The sequence below is a fragment of the Rattus norvegicus genome, chromosome 11 (genome assembly GCF_021556685.1).
Source record: "Rattus norvegicus strain SHRSP/BbbUtx chromosome 11, alternate assembly SHRSP_T2T, whole genome shotgun sequence".
Taxonomy (NCBI): Eukaryota; Metazoa; Chordata; class Mammalia; order Rodentia; family Muridae; genus Rattus; species Rattus norvegicus.
In genome coordinates this window covers 47,630,613-47,646,323 of record NC_141544.1, presented here as the reverse complement: position 1 = coordinate 47,646,323, position 15,711 = coordinate 47,630,613, and the positions used below count along the sequence as shown (strand labels likewise).

At 49.7% G+C, this 15,711-nt stretch overlaps 1 long non-coding RNA gene across 1 annotated transcript; it reads right to left on the bottom strand.

Annotated features, from left to right (window-relative positions):
* Nucleotides 1-22: 22 nt before the first annotated feature.
* On the bottom strand, nt 23-15,089 carry LOC148002554 (uncharacterized). Its single transcript, XR_015633352.1, has 3 exons — nt 14,247-15,089; nt 11,383-11,648; nt 23-3,139 (listed from the first exon to the last, which is right to left on the bottom strand). It is a non-coding gene; the product is annotated as an uncharacterized LOC148002554 (long non-coding RNA).
* Between the last annotated feature and the right edge of the window lie 622 nt (nt 15,090-15,711).

Genomic DNA, 15,711 nt, shown 5'->3' with positions numbered 1-15,711 from the left:
CCACATACAGAAAATAGGATACTTTTTATTTTAAAAATAATTTATTTTACAAAAGGAAGAGAGATACTAAATGGTCTTATTTACCCAAACCTACAGCAGAACTTCACTGCCTTAGCAGAAATCATACTGGTTTCTGGATGTGTGGGCAGAGAAAGCTAAACTGAGAAAGGATAAAGGGATCCCTGAGAGACCTGAGACAGCTGACAGGACATTCTGTGTCAGTTCAATAGGTACATAGGTACATCCATGTATCAAACCCATCAAACCTTAAAATGGATGTGTTTCACTATATGTAAATAGAGCTAATTGAAATATACATATTTAAATTTTTTAGCATATCATAAGACTACCTGTCATTTAGATGAACAGGGACTGGATGGGAAAGCCAAGGAACAGAGGCAGGAGTCAAAAGCCCACCCTGGGTGGGGAGATAGAGCAATGGGTAACATGCTTGTGAGGGGGGCCTGCCAGCCCGAGTTCAGATCCCAAAATCTCATGCAAGTGCCTGGAGCAGATGAGGCATCTGCAGCCCGGTACAGTGCTGGAGGTAAGAGGCAGATAGGGGGTTCTCCAGAACAGCATTCTCAATCTAACACTTTACAGTTCCTCCTATTGTAGTGGCCCCCAACCATAAAGTAATTATCTTGTTGCTACTTCATAACTACAATCTTGCTACTGGTATGAATGATACTGCAATGTAAATGTCTGATATGCAGGTTATGAATATACAGGATATCGGATATGCGCTCACCAAGCGAGTTGAGACCCACAGGTTGAGAACCCATGCTCTAGAACATGCTGGCAGTGAAGGTAGAGACACCCTGTCTTGAATCAGGTGAAGGGTGAAATTTGTGTCTGGTCTCCTGTATATGCACATACTATGCAAAGGGCAGGTTTGATGACTGGCAGATATGACCAGGAAGGCAGAAGTTAGCTCACGGGTGAGCAGAGAGAGGTAATTGCTGACCGCTGCAAAGACCCAAGTGTCATAGGACAAGGGCTGGAAAGGCACCGAAAATAAAAGCATCCTGAGGGGGAAGATAGATGGAATTTAGCCAACACTGGCTATGGGGGGGGGGGGAAGGAGGGTGCCTCAACAACCTAGGCTGCAATGCGGGTGAAGTGTGTGAGTGTATGTGCATGTGTGTGTGCCTGTGCGTGTGCGTGTAGAGAGGTGAGCTCAGGGACAAGCTCAGGGAGCTGCTGAGCTCAGAATACCCACATGACAACAGGTGATGTCAACAAGCTTGAAGGACAGATTAACACCTGAAGCCAGAACACACTGGAAGCAAGCCTTACTCTTTGGTGAGTGCCCATGCTTGTCCTGAGCCAGTCCCCCCACCCCCAGCCCCTGCATCAACCAAGTACACTGTGCCTACAAGGCCAGGGTAGGTGAATGCCTACAGCAAAGCGGTTAGCTTTGGCTTCAAGGAGCTCATCGCTCTAACTCGATAAACGGTAAGGCTGGACTATGGGAAAGTCTGAATTCTGGGATGGGAAAGATTTGGATTGGAATACGAGCTATGTCGCCTCTTCAATCTCTGTCCTCTGGGGCTAAAGGAGATGAAACAGCCCAAAGGAGCTGAGGGCATGGGCGTGGCAAAGAGGAGCAGGTGCACCATTTGCTGGTGACCCACACCCTCCTCCATTTCCAGGCGCCCTCTGGGCAGGGAGCCTTCTAAGCAAGCGACCTTCTGGACTACTGACGTAACAAGCAGACTGTGGGAGGAAGCTGGGAGGAATCCTTAATTCGCCGGGTGTGACGTCAAGATGCACACGTGACTTCCCAGACACGCACTCGCACTCACGCAGGAACTAGGACAGCATCAGCCTTCCGCCTTCTTCCGGGGAGGAAACAGCAGCGTTCCTGGAGAAGACACTAGAGTTTCTCCGCAGGTCAATCCTGGGAGCCCTGATGAGGCCACTCAAGTCCCATCAACATCCTCAAGGGAACAAGGCCTTGGGGACTCTGCAGGGAGGCCTGGGCGGAGATTGTTGCAGACTTCTCCGGAAGGAGACCTGCACCCACCTTGCACTGCGAGCACTCTGCCCTCGGACACTGCTAATCCGAAAGCCAACCAATGGGAGTTGCGAACTGTTGTCATGGGAACAGGACTAGCCGGTCTCTTCCGTTTGAGGTCTGCCTGTGCCCAGCCCCGGGTATCTCTCATCGCCCAACTCGCAGGGTGTTTTGCAACTGTACCCCAGGAGCGATGCTCAGAAGGATGAGACCTTGCCCTGCCCCCACCTAGACCGGTACATCTCAGCCATGTAGCAACATCCGCCTTACCTGCATACCCCTCCCTGGTCCTAAGTGACCTTGAGGTCAGAGGGCATGGGTTCGCCTTGTGCTCTTAAGCATTTGTTAGAGGTAGACTGCATACTTGGTCCCCAGTCCAGGCGACAACCGTTGACCCCCCTCCTTGTGCCTGACTGGGCGCTGTTACTGGGTCCTGCGTTGAGAGTTTGCACCCTTGCACCCAGTGGATTTGGAGGAGGGAAGATGAAGCCCAAGCAAGCATCCCCTGACTCTTCAGAGGCACCCAGAAGGGGTCATCACAGAGCATTGAGTGCCCCTGGCTTGAAGTCAACCCCTCTCCTTTTGATGTGTTCAGTATTTTCTGTAGAGGCGTCTTCCCATCCCTGGGAGATTAGGACCCCTGCAGCAGCAGACCAAAGTTGAGATATCCAAATCCTTGCATGAAGTGGCGCAGTGTTCACCATAAATCTACACGTCCTCCTGTGTACTTCAGACGATCTCAAAGTTGCTTACAGTGAATGCAATAGTGCTCATAGCAGTAATTACCCTGTGGTAGCAAACCCTGTATCTATTCAAACCTGCGGTGGTGGTGGTGGTGATGGTGGTGGTGGTGGTGGTGGTGGTGGTGGTGGTGGTGGCGGTGGTGGCGGTGGCAGCGGTGGCAGTAGGAAGCTACATCAGTCAGCTTTCTACCACTGAGTTACACCCCCAAAACTTCTTGGGGCTGCAGAGATGGCCCAGTAATTAAAAGCACTGGCTGTTCTTCCAGAGAACCCAGGTTTCATTCCAAGCACCCACATGGCAGCTCACAACTGTCTGTAGCTGTAGTTCCAGGGGATCCGATGGCCTGCTCTGGCCTCTTTAGGCACCAGAGAAAACCTGCAGGCAAACACACATAAAATAAAATACTCTAAAAACAATTGTCAGATATTTTTGGTGTGGGCATGGTTAAACCCAAGGCTATGGGACTCAGATATGAAGAGATGGCGACACCACTGACTGTCCTACAGAATATAGGGAATGTTACGCTTCCTTTCCACCAAATCCGAGGTTTGGGCTTGATACTGATTTGGGCCAACAAAATATTAGTAATAGGATGTTACTAATACCAAATTATGAATAGTGTTGCTTCTTAAGGAATGTTTTTGGAGCTGAGAGCAGTGAGGCAAGAGTTGGGGCTGATGGGATTACCATTCAGATGGCCACGTTCCTGACAACAGCTGTCTTGTTGACAGACCCTTAAGTTTTCCCAGGGGTTTGAAACAATGACTGAGGACTTCAGTTGCTTCTGCATGTACCCTCGGGGAGAAAAGACCGTGTTTAGACACTAATAACGAGTCAACTAACTGGTGGAATGGTTTGTTCTGGTCGTGGTCTCAGGCTTCTGTCCATGGTTGGCTAACTCCATTGCTTTCAGGCGTATGGCTAGGCAAACCACCACAGTGGCAGAGCACAGCTAAGAACTCACAGCATCCAGGAAGAAGTGGGGGCCCAGGGACAAAATACACCCTTCAAGGCACATTCTCTGTGAGCCACTCCCTCCACTGAAGCCCCGCCCCCACAGTCTCCACGGCCTGGAAAGAGTCTATTAAAGTATGGTTAATCCACTGATGTGTCCAAGCCCTGGCTACCCCTTACCTCCCGGAAGCCCCGCCTCCAAACGCAACATCAGAGGCCAAACCTTCAACATTGGCCTTTTTCATACAGTCTTCCTATCAAAAACATTCTTTTTTTTCCTATATTTTCTAGTTATATGCAAATGTATAAGATCTTATAAAATGAAAATGCCAGTGGGTGGTAATGAGAGAGAGACGCTCCCAAAGTCCTATGATAAAGATGACACTGTCCTCTGGGAGAGAGATGGGATGCGTTTGGGGAAGTAGTGAGCGGAACACAAATGGCCTTTTATCCCACTATCATGGTTTGTATATGTTTGGCCCAGGGTCTGGCACTATTAGGAGGTGTGGCCTTGTTGGAGCGGGTATGGCTCTGTTGGAGTGGGTGTGGCCTTATTGGAGTAGGTATGGCTCTGTTGGAGTGGGTGTGGCCTTATTGGAGTAGGTATGGCTCTGTTGGAGTGGGTGTGGCCTTGTTGGAGTGGGTATGACCTTGTTAGAGTGGGTATGGCCTTGTTAGAGTGGGTATGGCCTTGTTGGAGTGGGTATGGCTCTATTGGAGTGGGTGTGGCCTTGTTGGAGTAGGCGTGGCCTTGTTAGGGTAGGCGTGGCCTTGTTGGAGTAGGTATGACCTTGCTAGAGTGGGTGTGTCACTGTAAGTATGGACTTTAAGAACCTGATCCTAGCTTCCTGGGAGCAAGTATTCTGCTAGAAGCCTTCAGATGAAAATGTAGAACTCATAGCTCCACCTGCACCATGCCTGCCTGGACACTGCCATGTTCCCGCCTTGAAGACACTGGACTGAACCTCTGAACCTGAAAGCCAGACACAATTAAATGTCTTTATAAGAGTTGCCTTGGTCATGGGGTCTGTTCACAGCAGTAAAAGCCAAACTAAGACACCCACTAATAGCTATTTTTAAGAACACAATGTTTTTATTTGAGGAGGGGGAAAAAAAACCTGTTGTGTGGACTCAGATTTCCAACATGGGCCATAGTGGTATTTCCAGCCTCCTGTTCTTCTGGAATTTTGCCACAGCACCTTACAAAATGGTACCTGCTTCCTGCTGTCTTTGAAAAGTGCCACTGGAACTTCGCACTGGCAGAAGCCTCTGTGTTCCTTCTTAATGATGTTTAAATTTGCATAGTCTCTTAGGGTTTCTATTGCAGCAGTGAGACACTGTGACCAAAAAGCAAGTCAGGGCAGGAACGCAAACAGGGCAAGAACTGGAGGCAGGAGCAGAGGCCATGAAGGGGTGCTGCTTACTGGCTTGCTCCCTGTGTCTTATCCAGTCTCTTATAGAACCCAGAACCACCAGCCCAGGGGTGGCCCACTCATAATGGTCTGGGCCCTTCTGCATTGGTCACTGTGGTGATTTGAATAGGTATGGCCCCATAGACTCGTATGTTTGAATGCTTGGCCCATAGGAAGTGGCTCTATTAGGAGGTGTGGCCTTGTTGGAGGAAGCGTGTCACTGTGGGGGAGAGCTTTGAGGTCTCAAGATACACCCAGTGTGGCTCACAATTTCCTGCTGCTGCCTTCAGATGAAGGTGTAGAACTCTCAGCTCCTCCTGCACCATGCCTGCCTGGATGCTGCCAAACTTCCCACCATGACAATAATGAACTGAACCTCTGAACTGTAAGCCAGCGCCAATTAAATGTCTTCCATTATAAGAGCTGCTGTGGTCAGGTCATGGTGTCTCTTTGCAGCAGTAGAAACCCTAACTAAGACAGTCACTAATTAAGAAAATGTTCTACAGTCTTCTCTTCAGCCTGACCTTATGGAGGCATTTTCTTAATTGAGGCTCCCTCCTCTCAGATGACTTTAGCTTGGGTTAAGTTGACAGTTGGGTTAAGTGTGACCCAGCACACACAGGAAGTAATGGATTTCAGTGTGGCATTTCTGTACATGCTTCATTTTCTGTTGATTCTCATCCCGGCTTCCCCTGTTCCCTGCTCACCTCATGATGGCCTCTTCCTCCTCCCAGTAACCCTTTATGGTCGCATGTCACATGAGTTCTAGACCCCTCTGCCCACCACTGCTTAAGAACTCCTTTTGTGACCTACATGCATATTCTCTCCCTCCCTCTCTCCCTCTCCTTCTCTCCCCCTCCCTCTCTCCCCCTCCCTCTCCCCTCCCCTTCCTTCCTCCCTCCCTGAAAGAACCACAATAATTAAGTTGGGATTGTGTTAAACTTCTCACAACAAAGGGTAGAGAGTCAGCCTACACAGCGGAAGAATACCTTTGCCAGCTAGACTCCAGACTCGTGATTAACATAAAGAGCTTTAAAAATTAAACACACAAACCAACCTTCCAGCCAGTAAACCAGCTAACGAACTTAACAGAATGTTTTCAAAAGAAGAAATACAGTCAATGAATATTTCCAAGTGTTCAGTATCCTTAGCCATCAGGGGAACGCAAATCAAAGCTAACTTCAGGTTTATGTCTCTCTCCCGTCAGAATGGCTAAAATCAGGGAAGGCAATAACATTAAATGCTGCTGGAGCTATGGAGGAAGAGGCCGGGCGCAGAGTGGGTAAAGGGTTAAGCTGGTGCACCCGCTGTGGAATCAGTGTGAAGCGTCCTCAAAAAGCTAAAAATAGAACTACCACATGACCCGCTGCCACCCCTGGGCAGACACCCAGAGCACGCGTGCCCTGTCTCGGAGACACTTGCACAAAGTTTAGCTCTGCACTAGTCACAAGTAAGGAAGTAGAGCCAGCCGCGGTGTCTACCTTAGTTACAACACCATGCAAAAAAAAAAAAAAAGATTCCAGAGGGAAAGTTTCCTCTCCCCGAAGTTCAGTTCAAGGAGGGTCCATAGGCAGGGAGCCACAGCAGCAAGAGCTCGAGGCATCTGGTCACAGGGCACCCACAGTCCGGAAACGGAAGAAGGAACATCTAATATTGTTCTCCATTTAATACAGTCCAATCTCCTCTGCCTAGGGAACGGTCTCACCCACAGTTAAAATGTGGGCTTCGCTCTCTGTGTGAGCGTAATCAAGAATCCCCTCAGGTGCACGCAGAGACCCATCTCCCAGGTGATCGCTGAGTCAGTCAGCCCTAGGTATGCTTTCTCTTGATCTGCGATCTGCGCCTGTCTTTACCTCTCTCTCCTCTCCTCTCCTCTCCTCTCCTCTCCTCTCCTCTCCTCTCCTCTCCTCTCCTCTCCTCTCCTCTCCTCTCCTCTCCTCTCCTCTCCTCTCCTCTCCTCTCCTCTCCTCTCCTCTCCTCTCCTCTCCTCTCCTCTCCTCTCCCCTCCCCTCCCCTCCCCTCCCCTCCCTCCTCTCCCCTCTCTCCTCTCCCACCCGCTTTCCTGCTAAACCCCAGCCCATGCTGTGTGTGCCTTTCCCAAAAGACAGCAGGGCCCTATGGAAGGCACAGCCAGCGGGCTCTGGGTGGGAGTTCCAGAAGCATCGCAGGCCTTCTATGGGGCCGCACCTCCTGAAAGTACCAGAGCCCCTCACCAGTGCCCTCACCAGTGCTCCAGGCTGGTGCTAAAGCCTTTAACTTCTGAGCGTTTGAGAGTCAAACCAAAACACACAGACATTTACACCAGAGGGGCAGGAGTGCTTTGAATAAAATAAAGGATAGGACACCGGCGTCGAGAACACAACGTTAGAGCATGGTAGGGTGGTTGCCCAGCATGACCCATCCAACCTATCTACCACACACACCATCCCTGGCTCACCCACTAACCTATCTACCACACCATCACTGCTCCATCTTCCCCAGAACCCAGAATCACTGCGGGTCTCCCTTCCCATCTCATCCACTCCAGATGTTGGCAACAGTAACAGTTCAGCTGTCCACAAACACCCGTCAGCTGTGCACTAAACATGCCTGGGCCTGCTCCAAAGATAGTCACAGCATACGGCGTCAGCTGCTGAGAACGACGTATCTCAGTTCTGAGAGCCCGGGAGCTTCAGAGCGCGCGTCCACAGATCCATCCTGGGGCCTCGCCTCTCTATATAAGGCTGTGCAGCTGAGAACACATTCAGGCCTACAGAGTCATCCGCAGGATTTGACGTTGCTATCTTTAGAAGCAGCACGCCGAATCCACCTGTGGTTATCTTTTGTCAGTGCCCTGGCCTTATAAAGACACACACACATGGCCACGCCACTCAGACCGAAGGAATTCAGACGTATCCCCTCAGAGCTCTGAAAATAATATTCCCCATTTAGGGACTGCAGGGGAGGGGGGAGGCTCGGAGCTCAGCTCCACTTGTTAAGATGCTGCGTGCGCGCGCGCGTGCGCGTGCGCACACACACACACACACACACACACACACACACACACACACATACACACACACACAAATCAAGGAGTTATGTACGATAGCAAATGCAGATTCCCTACATTCCTCCGCCCAGAAATCTAAACCCATGTGGCCCATCAGAAGAGGGCCTGGGATGCCGTACTTCACAGGCCTCTGCAGCTGCCGGTGCTTGGTGGCCCACAGAGCACACTTTAATAACCTCAGACATTAGTGTGTGAAGATGCTGCCTCCCGAAGTGGAGAGGACATAGGCAGCCGTCTGAAGGCTCCTAATGAAAGGAAGTAGATAGGATGCTTGGGAAGCAAGGGCTTATGTCAGGCCAACTTTCCTGGTAGACTGAGTCCATCATTATTTTAGCTCTTATTTCCAACACGCCTATCAAAAGTCCCCGGATCAGACAGCTGCCACTAAGGTCAGAGAAGCTTCCTCTTGCAGCAGATGGTGACTAATACACCACCGGGCAGTGTGCGGAGAGGGAGAGACCAGAGCACTCCGCCCTAACTGGGATGTCTTCATCAGACTCCTTTCCCTCAAAGCCCAGGGATCTACTCAGAGGAAAAGACAGAAAGAGTGGAAGAGCAAGAGGCTGACTCCCAAAAAACCAGCATCTTCCAGACACAGCAGAACCGATGCACATGTGAACTCAGACAGCACAGTTCACGGAAACCCTGCACAGGAGTCAAGCCAGACCGGGTCCCAACACTAAGAGGGGAAGTGAACCGAAGTCCCGCCCCTGAGCTGAAAGCCCCGCCCCTGAGCCGAAAGCCCCGCCCTGACCAGGAAGCTATCTCAAGTGATAGGTGTTGAGAAGGGTCCTCAAGGGGTTGGGGATTTAGCTCAGTGGTAGAGCGCTTGCCTAGCAAATGCAAAGCCCTGGATTCGGTCCCCAGCTCTGGGGGGGAGGGGGGTAGGAAGGGGTCCTCAAAGGAGTGACAGTGGCTACATCAACCACACTCCAGGGCAGACCCCTTGCCTAGGAGTACTTGGCCAAGGCAAAACAGACTTCCATGTTTTATGTGTTGAATATTGTTGTTTGGGTATTTTTTCCTTATTGGGTTGTTTTTTTTTTTGAGGGGGGAGGGGATTTTGTTTTGTTTTGTTTTTTACTTTTTTTGTATGTTGTTTTACTTGGGTGGGGTTATTTTTTTTTCTTTTATTTTGGAGCTGGGGACAGAACCCAGGGCCTTGAGCTTGCTAGGCAAGCACTCTACCACTGAGCTAAATCCCCAACCCCAGGGTTATTTTTAAAGAAAGAGAAAACATGCGGTTGGTTGGGTGGGAGGTGGAGAGGATCTGGGAGAAGTTGAGGGAGAGGAATAAAGTAATCAAAATATACTGTATAAAAGTTTTAATAATTGTTTTTAATTCCCTAGAGCAGTGGTTCTCAACTTTCCCAACCCTGCGGCCCTTTAATACAGTCCCTTGCATTGTGTGACCCCCAATCATAAAGTTATTTTCGTTGCTACTTTATAACTGTAGTTTTGCTACTGCTATGAATCAGAATGTAAATATTTGTTTTCCGATGGTCCTGGAGACCACTATGAAAGGGCCACTCAACCCCAAAGGCGTGAGAGCCGTGCCCGGATCAAATGTCCCTTTCCCCTTCTAAATGCAAAACCGCAAATATTTGCAGCAAAAGTTAAAGTGAGGAGAATATCGATTTCTAATGCTAAAGTGGCCATCCATCAGTGCAGGGAGGTTCCCCCGCCTTCACAGTCCTTGATTCCTAGATTCTTGGTCTCTATGTCATCTGCAGAAAATGGGAAATGAGTTTCTCGGCCCTAGACGTATCCCTGAGTTTCCGGCTGACAGCAGCAGCTCCCTGTGTCCCTCATGGGAGCGCTCCATCTCTCTGGTCCTTCAGACCCTGATGCACCCTTTCAGCACACACCAAGCAGCACCTGCATGCCTGACACAGAAGAAAGAGCGGGTCACACGCCTGTGCCCTGCAGCCCTCTGGAACGCAGTCTGAACCAAGTACAGTAGAGCCTAGACAGCTAACTCCTCCGGTTTATATCCTACAAAACCTTAGGCCAAAAACTTAGGGGGGCCTCCCACCTTAGACTTCCAGAGCCCTGCATTCAACAAACACCTTCCTAATTCTTCGAGACTGGTTCTCAACCACAGGACAGGACCACAGCCCAGGGGATCAGGCCGGAATGACTATTTTTTTTTCCCATAACAAAAGTCAGAGTCATGACATGGAGTTTGTTTGCAGCTATGAATGGAGGTGTCAGTGGCAACACAGATCTGTGTAATGTTAAATCCCAGTAGACACTCCCCAGAGCCTATTTTCTGAAACAAGTCAGAATTCACTAACTGAGCCTGCCCTGGAGAATCTGGGGCGTGTGGTTGCTGTGGTAATTGATGCCTTCTAGAACAAACCCATGCTTGGCTAATTTCAGCTTTCTATTGTTAAACTCATCTTCTCCCCCAACCCAACAGTCCTCCAGGATACCAGCCATAAAACACTAGCACTCCTTCCAGCACAGCCTTGCGGGCACAGAATAACTTGTTTGCAGCCGGCACACAAAGACTCGGGGGTGCCTTTGAAGGACCTCCCCACAAAGCTACACAAACGGTGATGCAGAGTTTGGAACTATGTCCCACTTATGAGCTCCCAGAGTTAAGGGTAAGGCTTGCCCCTGGTTGGCCTGCAGCCTCCCAGAGCCGTGACCCAGGCTATCATGGTAGCTCTGTGGGGACGGATCATGAGATCTGTGTAAATCAGCTCTCTAGAGCTGGCCGGGCTGTGTCAGAGTTAGCCCACAGCCTAGGAAGAAGCTTCCAATAGTCTTCCGGGCATTGGGCTGAAAGCATTCCCACCAACGCCATCTGAAGGCTGTCCTTCCCTGCACAGGAAGGAGTGGGACTAACAGACAACCTCTCCAACGAGAACTTCTCTGTGGCAGGCAAGACCAGCATCGACACTGGCTTCCTGGTCTCAGGATTTAAGTAACAGAATTGTCCCCTTTAACAGTTCTGGGGGCTTCAGATCTGACTTGACTTATCAGCAGGGGCATGCCCTCCGAGACACCAGACCCACCATCTAGGCCAGGTCACTGCCAAGTTTTAGTTCCTGGATTGGAGCTGCACCCCGATGTCTGCCTCCTCTCCACACAAGCTCTTCCAGGCAGCTCTAGTCCCATTTCTACAGAGACACCAAGCATACTGGGTTAGGACCGCCCTACCCTGTTACTGTCTATTGCTATACAAATAGTCTCACCTTGGGCCGTTTGTTCTGCTTCACGTTGCGTATAGCACATCGTGTGTGTCTCCCCGGTATGTCACAGGATCTGTTAAGCAGAGTGTCTTGAAAGGACCCAAGGGAGTCAGAGCAGGGGATCATCAAGGCTTCACGCCAATGAGATCGCTCTACTGTGGAGTCCAAGCAAGCCCAGAGCGCAGACCCGCTGAGCCCTTCACTCTGAGCCCAGGCCAAATGTGACGTTCACATGATTCCTTTTCTTTCTGCCAGGTTGGGCGTAAGGTCTGCAGAGGGAAAGCAGAGAAACTCAGGCTCAGGGCCTCCTTCAAAGACGCCGGGGAGCTTTGGTTTACATGAGAGATGGCGCTCAATCTTCACCATATTGGAACTGAGAAACTGTTTAAATTTAAAAAAAAAAAATCAGCGTCCATATACATGACATTCTTATGAAAAATACTACATTTTCCAGAAGAAAAGCTTGAAGTTTGACATTATGTGGCATTCGAGAGCCTCTGTCACAAGTCATGGAAAAAAAATGTTCGGGAGGGAAGAAGGTCGAACAGCCTTAGTATTATTATGAATGAAGCATTCAGACACCACACACCCTAAAAGAGGCTTAGGGACCCTAGCAGTCCCTGACACCATGGCCACAGATTCACTAGTATGTCCTTAGGCAGGGGTCAGACCAACTACAAGGCCAGAGCCAGAGTGACAATGTCTAGAGGGACTGTGGGCTTGTCACAGGAAGGCAGAGTGCACCATGAGAGGACACTAACCAGGGGCCACCCTAGTCAGACCCAACTCACTCCGTTCCCAGCACCCATGTCAGATGGCTCACAACTGAAGCGGAACCTTCTGGTTTCCTCGGGAAGTCAGTTATGTCAAATGAGGTTTTGCTGGGGCACACAGCTGAAAGGCTGTTTTGCTGGAGCAGACATTTGATGGTGATATAAACAGACAGCGGGAGCTGGAGCACTGGTTTGCTATTCTTCACTAATGGCGGGTGAGCATTGGCTCTCCTTATACACAGTCATAGAGAGAAACTCACCAAAGAACTCAGGCTCCTGCGACTTCTTGCCACCTTGAGGCCTCCGGCCAGTGGGCAAGCCTTACAGTTTCTTCTGGATTGAACCGCCCTTGCTGGTTCGTGTGTGGTGCTCCCAAGAGGACTGGACTGCAGCTGCTGATTCGTATTTGGTGTTTGCTACTGAATGCTACTGTTTGCTACTGCTATGGACTGCCAATATCCTGACAACGAAAACTGGACTCACCCCCCAAAAAAACTATTTCTAAACAGGTCTATTTCCTCCATGTCTAATAACCTTTCTTTTCCTCTACCTCTGATGGGTGGTAGGCTAGAGGGGAGTTTGAACCTTTATTAAAGTGGGTTGGAAAAAAATGTATGCCTACACACAACGGCTTGTAACTTCCAGCTCCAGGAGTTACAACACACTCTCATGGCCTCTGGGAACACTGCACTCTCATGTATATACCTACACAGAGACACATAATAAAAATTTAAATCAAAACTTAAAACACATAGGAAGTGAATAGAGTGAAATACAGAAACGAGAAAACCCTTCTCACTTTTCTATTCTACTGTTTCTACGTCAGTCCCAAGATTCTCAGCAGGAGGCAATGGTGGGCTTCTTAGCAGGCGCTAAGAGGCAGTGGTTATCAGCACAAGCCCCAGGCCCAGCACAGGACCCTCCTGGGGCAACACGAAAACTCTTGCTAACAGCTCTCCCTCAGCCTCTGTCCAGCTGCTCTTTCTCTGCCGCCTGTAGCTTGCCCCCCTCTTCCTCCACTGACTTCGGGGTGCCTGGATCAGCTTCTCAGAGCACAAAAGTAAGAAAGCAGGGAAGTCATGGCTGGGAAAGACCAACACTGCATTCTTCTGAAGGAGAGTGTGTTATGTCTGGGAATTTTATCCAAAAAAGCAATCAACGTCCTTCGAGTCTACTTTTAATTCTATATAAAATGTTTGCATTTGGGAATGTTTTAATAAGGGAGGACCGACCTGAAACTGCCAGTTCTATCCATTATGTGACAGAGGGGTTCATTTCTTTGCATCTGTGTGTGTGTGTGTGTGTGTGTGTGTGTGTGTGTGTGTGTGTGTGTGTGTGTAGGTCAGAGGGCAAGTAGAAGGAGTCCATTTTCCCCTTCTTCCATGAGTATCTCGGGGATAGAGCTCAGATCTTCAGGTTTGCAAAAAGCACCTCTACCCATTGCACAACCTAGCCTTGGATGGGTTCATTTTTAAGGAAGGGTTGGTAAGTCATATTAAGTCTCCAGACGCCGTTTACAGATTATTTTAAAGTGTAAAGAATAAGAGGAACAGGGGCTGAGGCTGAGGATCAGCCCAGGCTAGAAGTCATGTGTAAAAGATAGGGGAGAGGAACGGAAAAAGGGAGGGACCCTGTCAGGGACAGTCGTTACTCAGTTGCAGGAAGATGAAGGCAGCCCAAATACTCAAATAGTTAGAATTTGAGATAAAGCATATAAAACAAATCTTAGTTCCAGATGCTGGAAAACACTAAAACATGATTGTCATAAATGCAAAAAAAAAAAAAAAAATACAGACTTTCAAGCCCCCAAGACAATCTGTTCAGACTTCACTGGAAGGGGGCTGCGGGGAGGGGAGGTAGGGGGAGGAGTCTAACTGCATAACTCCATGGGAAAGAACTGTGTCTCTTCTGTCACTCCTGCCTTTCAAAGTAGACACTTTGTCTGCTGCCCCCACCCCCACCCCTGAAAACTGCTTTCCTGGGGAGATTCCACTTCCCTGGGCTGGGAGCAGAGTGAGAGCTTGTCGAGTATATACCAAGCCCCACTGGCGAGAAACCAAGGAAGCACCGGCTGGAAAGCGATGTCTTTCTTACCTTTTCCTGTGTGGACTCATTCAGATAGCTTGTTCTGTGGCTGCAGTGGGAGGCGACACAGGAGGACACCAGGGCTTGGAGGAGCATAGATGTCTCAATGATCCCCTGCACCTCCTGCTCCCAGAGCCCTTGAAAGGTGTGAGTTAGAGGCCTCTTCTCCTGCCTGGAAACGTTAAATTATGCGACTAGCCTGGCAACCAACTCCTAACTGCTTGGCCCATTAATCAGGCCAAGCCATAAATTTCCTGCCTCATTGCCCCGTGGAGATCCTGGAAGACTGTCAGACTGGAGTAGCTGTGAAGTTCCAGTAGGGCATAGCCACCTCAGTCAGTGTCCGCTGTGCGTCGGAAAAGCTCTTTCAGAGGATCTGGGTAAAATTCCTAGTCTCACAAATGTTTGTAACTCTTGTTCCAGGGAATCCGTTACCCAATTCTGACTGCGGGCATCTAGGCACATGATGCAGGCATACACAAACAAAACACCTATACACGTAAAATAATACAATTAAGTTTTTTTTAAAAAAAGGATGGCTTGGAAGGCTAGTAAAAAGTGTAAGGACTAGGAGGTGATGTTAAAAGTTTGGGGTAACAGAAATGGCTCGACCTGAACCGTAAGCCAGTGTCACCCTAAAAACCTCATTACCGGGGTTGGGGATTTAGCTCAGTGGTAGAGCGCTTGCCTAGCAAGCGCAAGGCCCTAGGTTCTGACCCCAGTTCCGGGGGGGAGGGGGGGGACGACAAAAAACCTCATTACCCTCCCTGACTTGCTGGGAGAAGATTCCGCCCTTCCCACCCATGTAACCAACGTCACTAGACCAGGGTGCGACAGTATCAGAATGTCTCAAGATCCAACGGGCTTGAAACTTGCTGTGAACCAAACCTAGTTCTACTTTTTTCTCTGAAAGCAAAAATCAAGCGGGGCGCACGCACGCGCAGAGGACCTTGGTTGCCTGCAGAGGCTGCGTCCTACGCCGGCCGGTGCGCAGCATCCCCACCAGGGGGCGCTGTGGCCGCCGCTGCGTGCTTCGCAGGGCGCGGCTCCCTGGGCTGCTGCAGGAACTCAGATCAGGTAAGGGTGTGTGTGCAGAGGCTCAGGGTACCTGGCAGGTATCAAGTCCCGAGTGTTGCCAGTTTCCAGGGGAAGGTTGTCATACTTGCACAATTCTCATCAGCCTGAAACCGCATGGGTTCCTGAGCTTGCCAAAGGTCCACACTGTGCACTCTGCTGACATTCCTTGCATGGATGCCCAGGCTGAGGCACCTTGTAGGGAGGGTTCCTCACACCGCATCACCTAGGTTTGGCCAAAAGACAGCGTCTCTGAGGCAAGTCCTCAGACGATGGGCTCGACAGAGATGACCCACAGAGCTATCCTGAACCAAAAGAGGGCATCCACCCTAACCTTAAGGGAAAAAAAAAAAACAGCGCGACTTGATTTTTTTTTCTTTTTTATAATTTTGGTAATTTC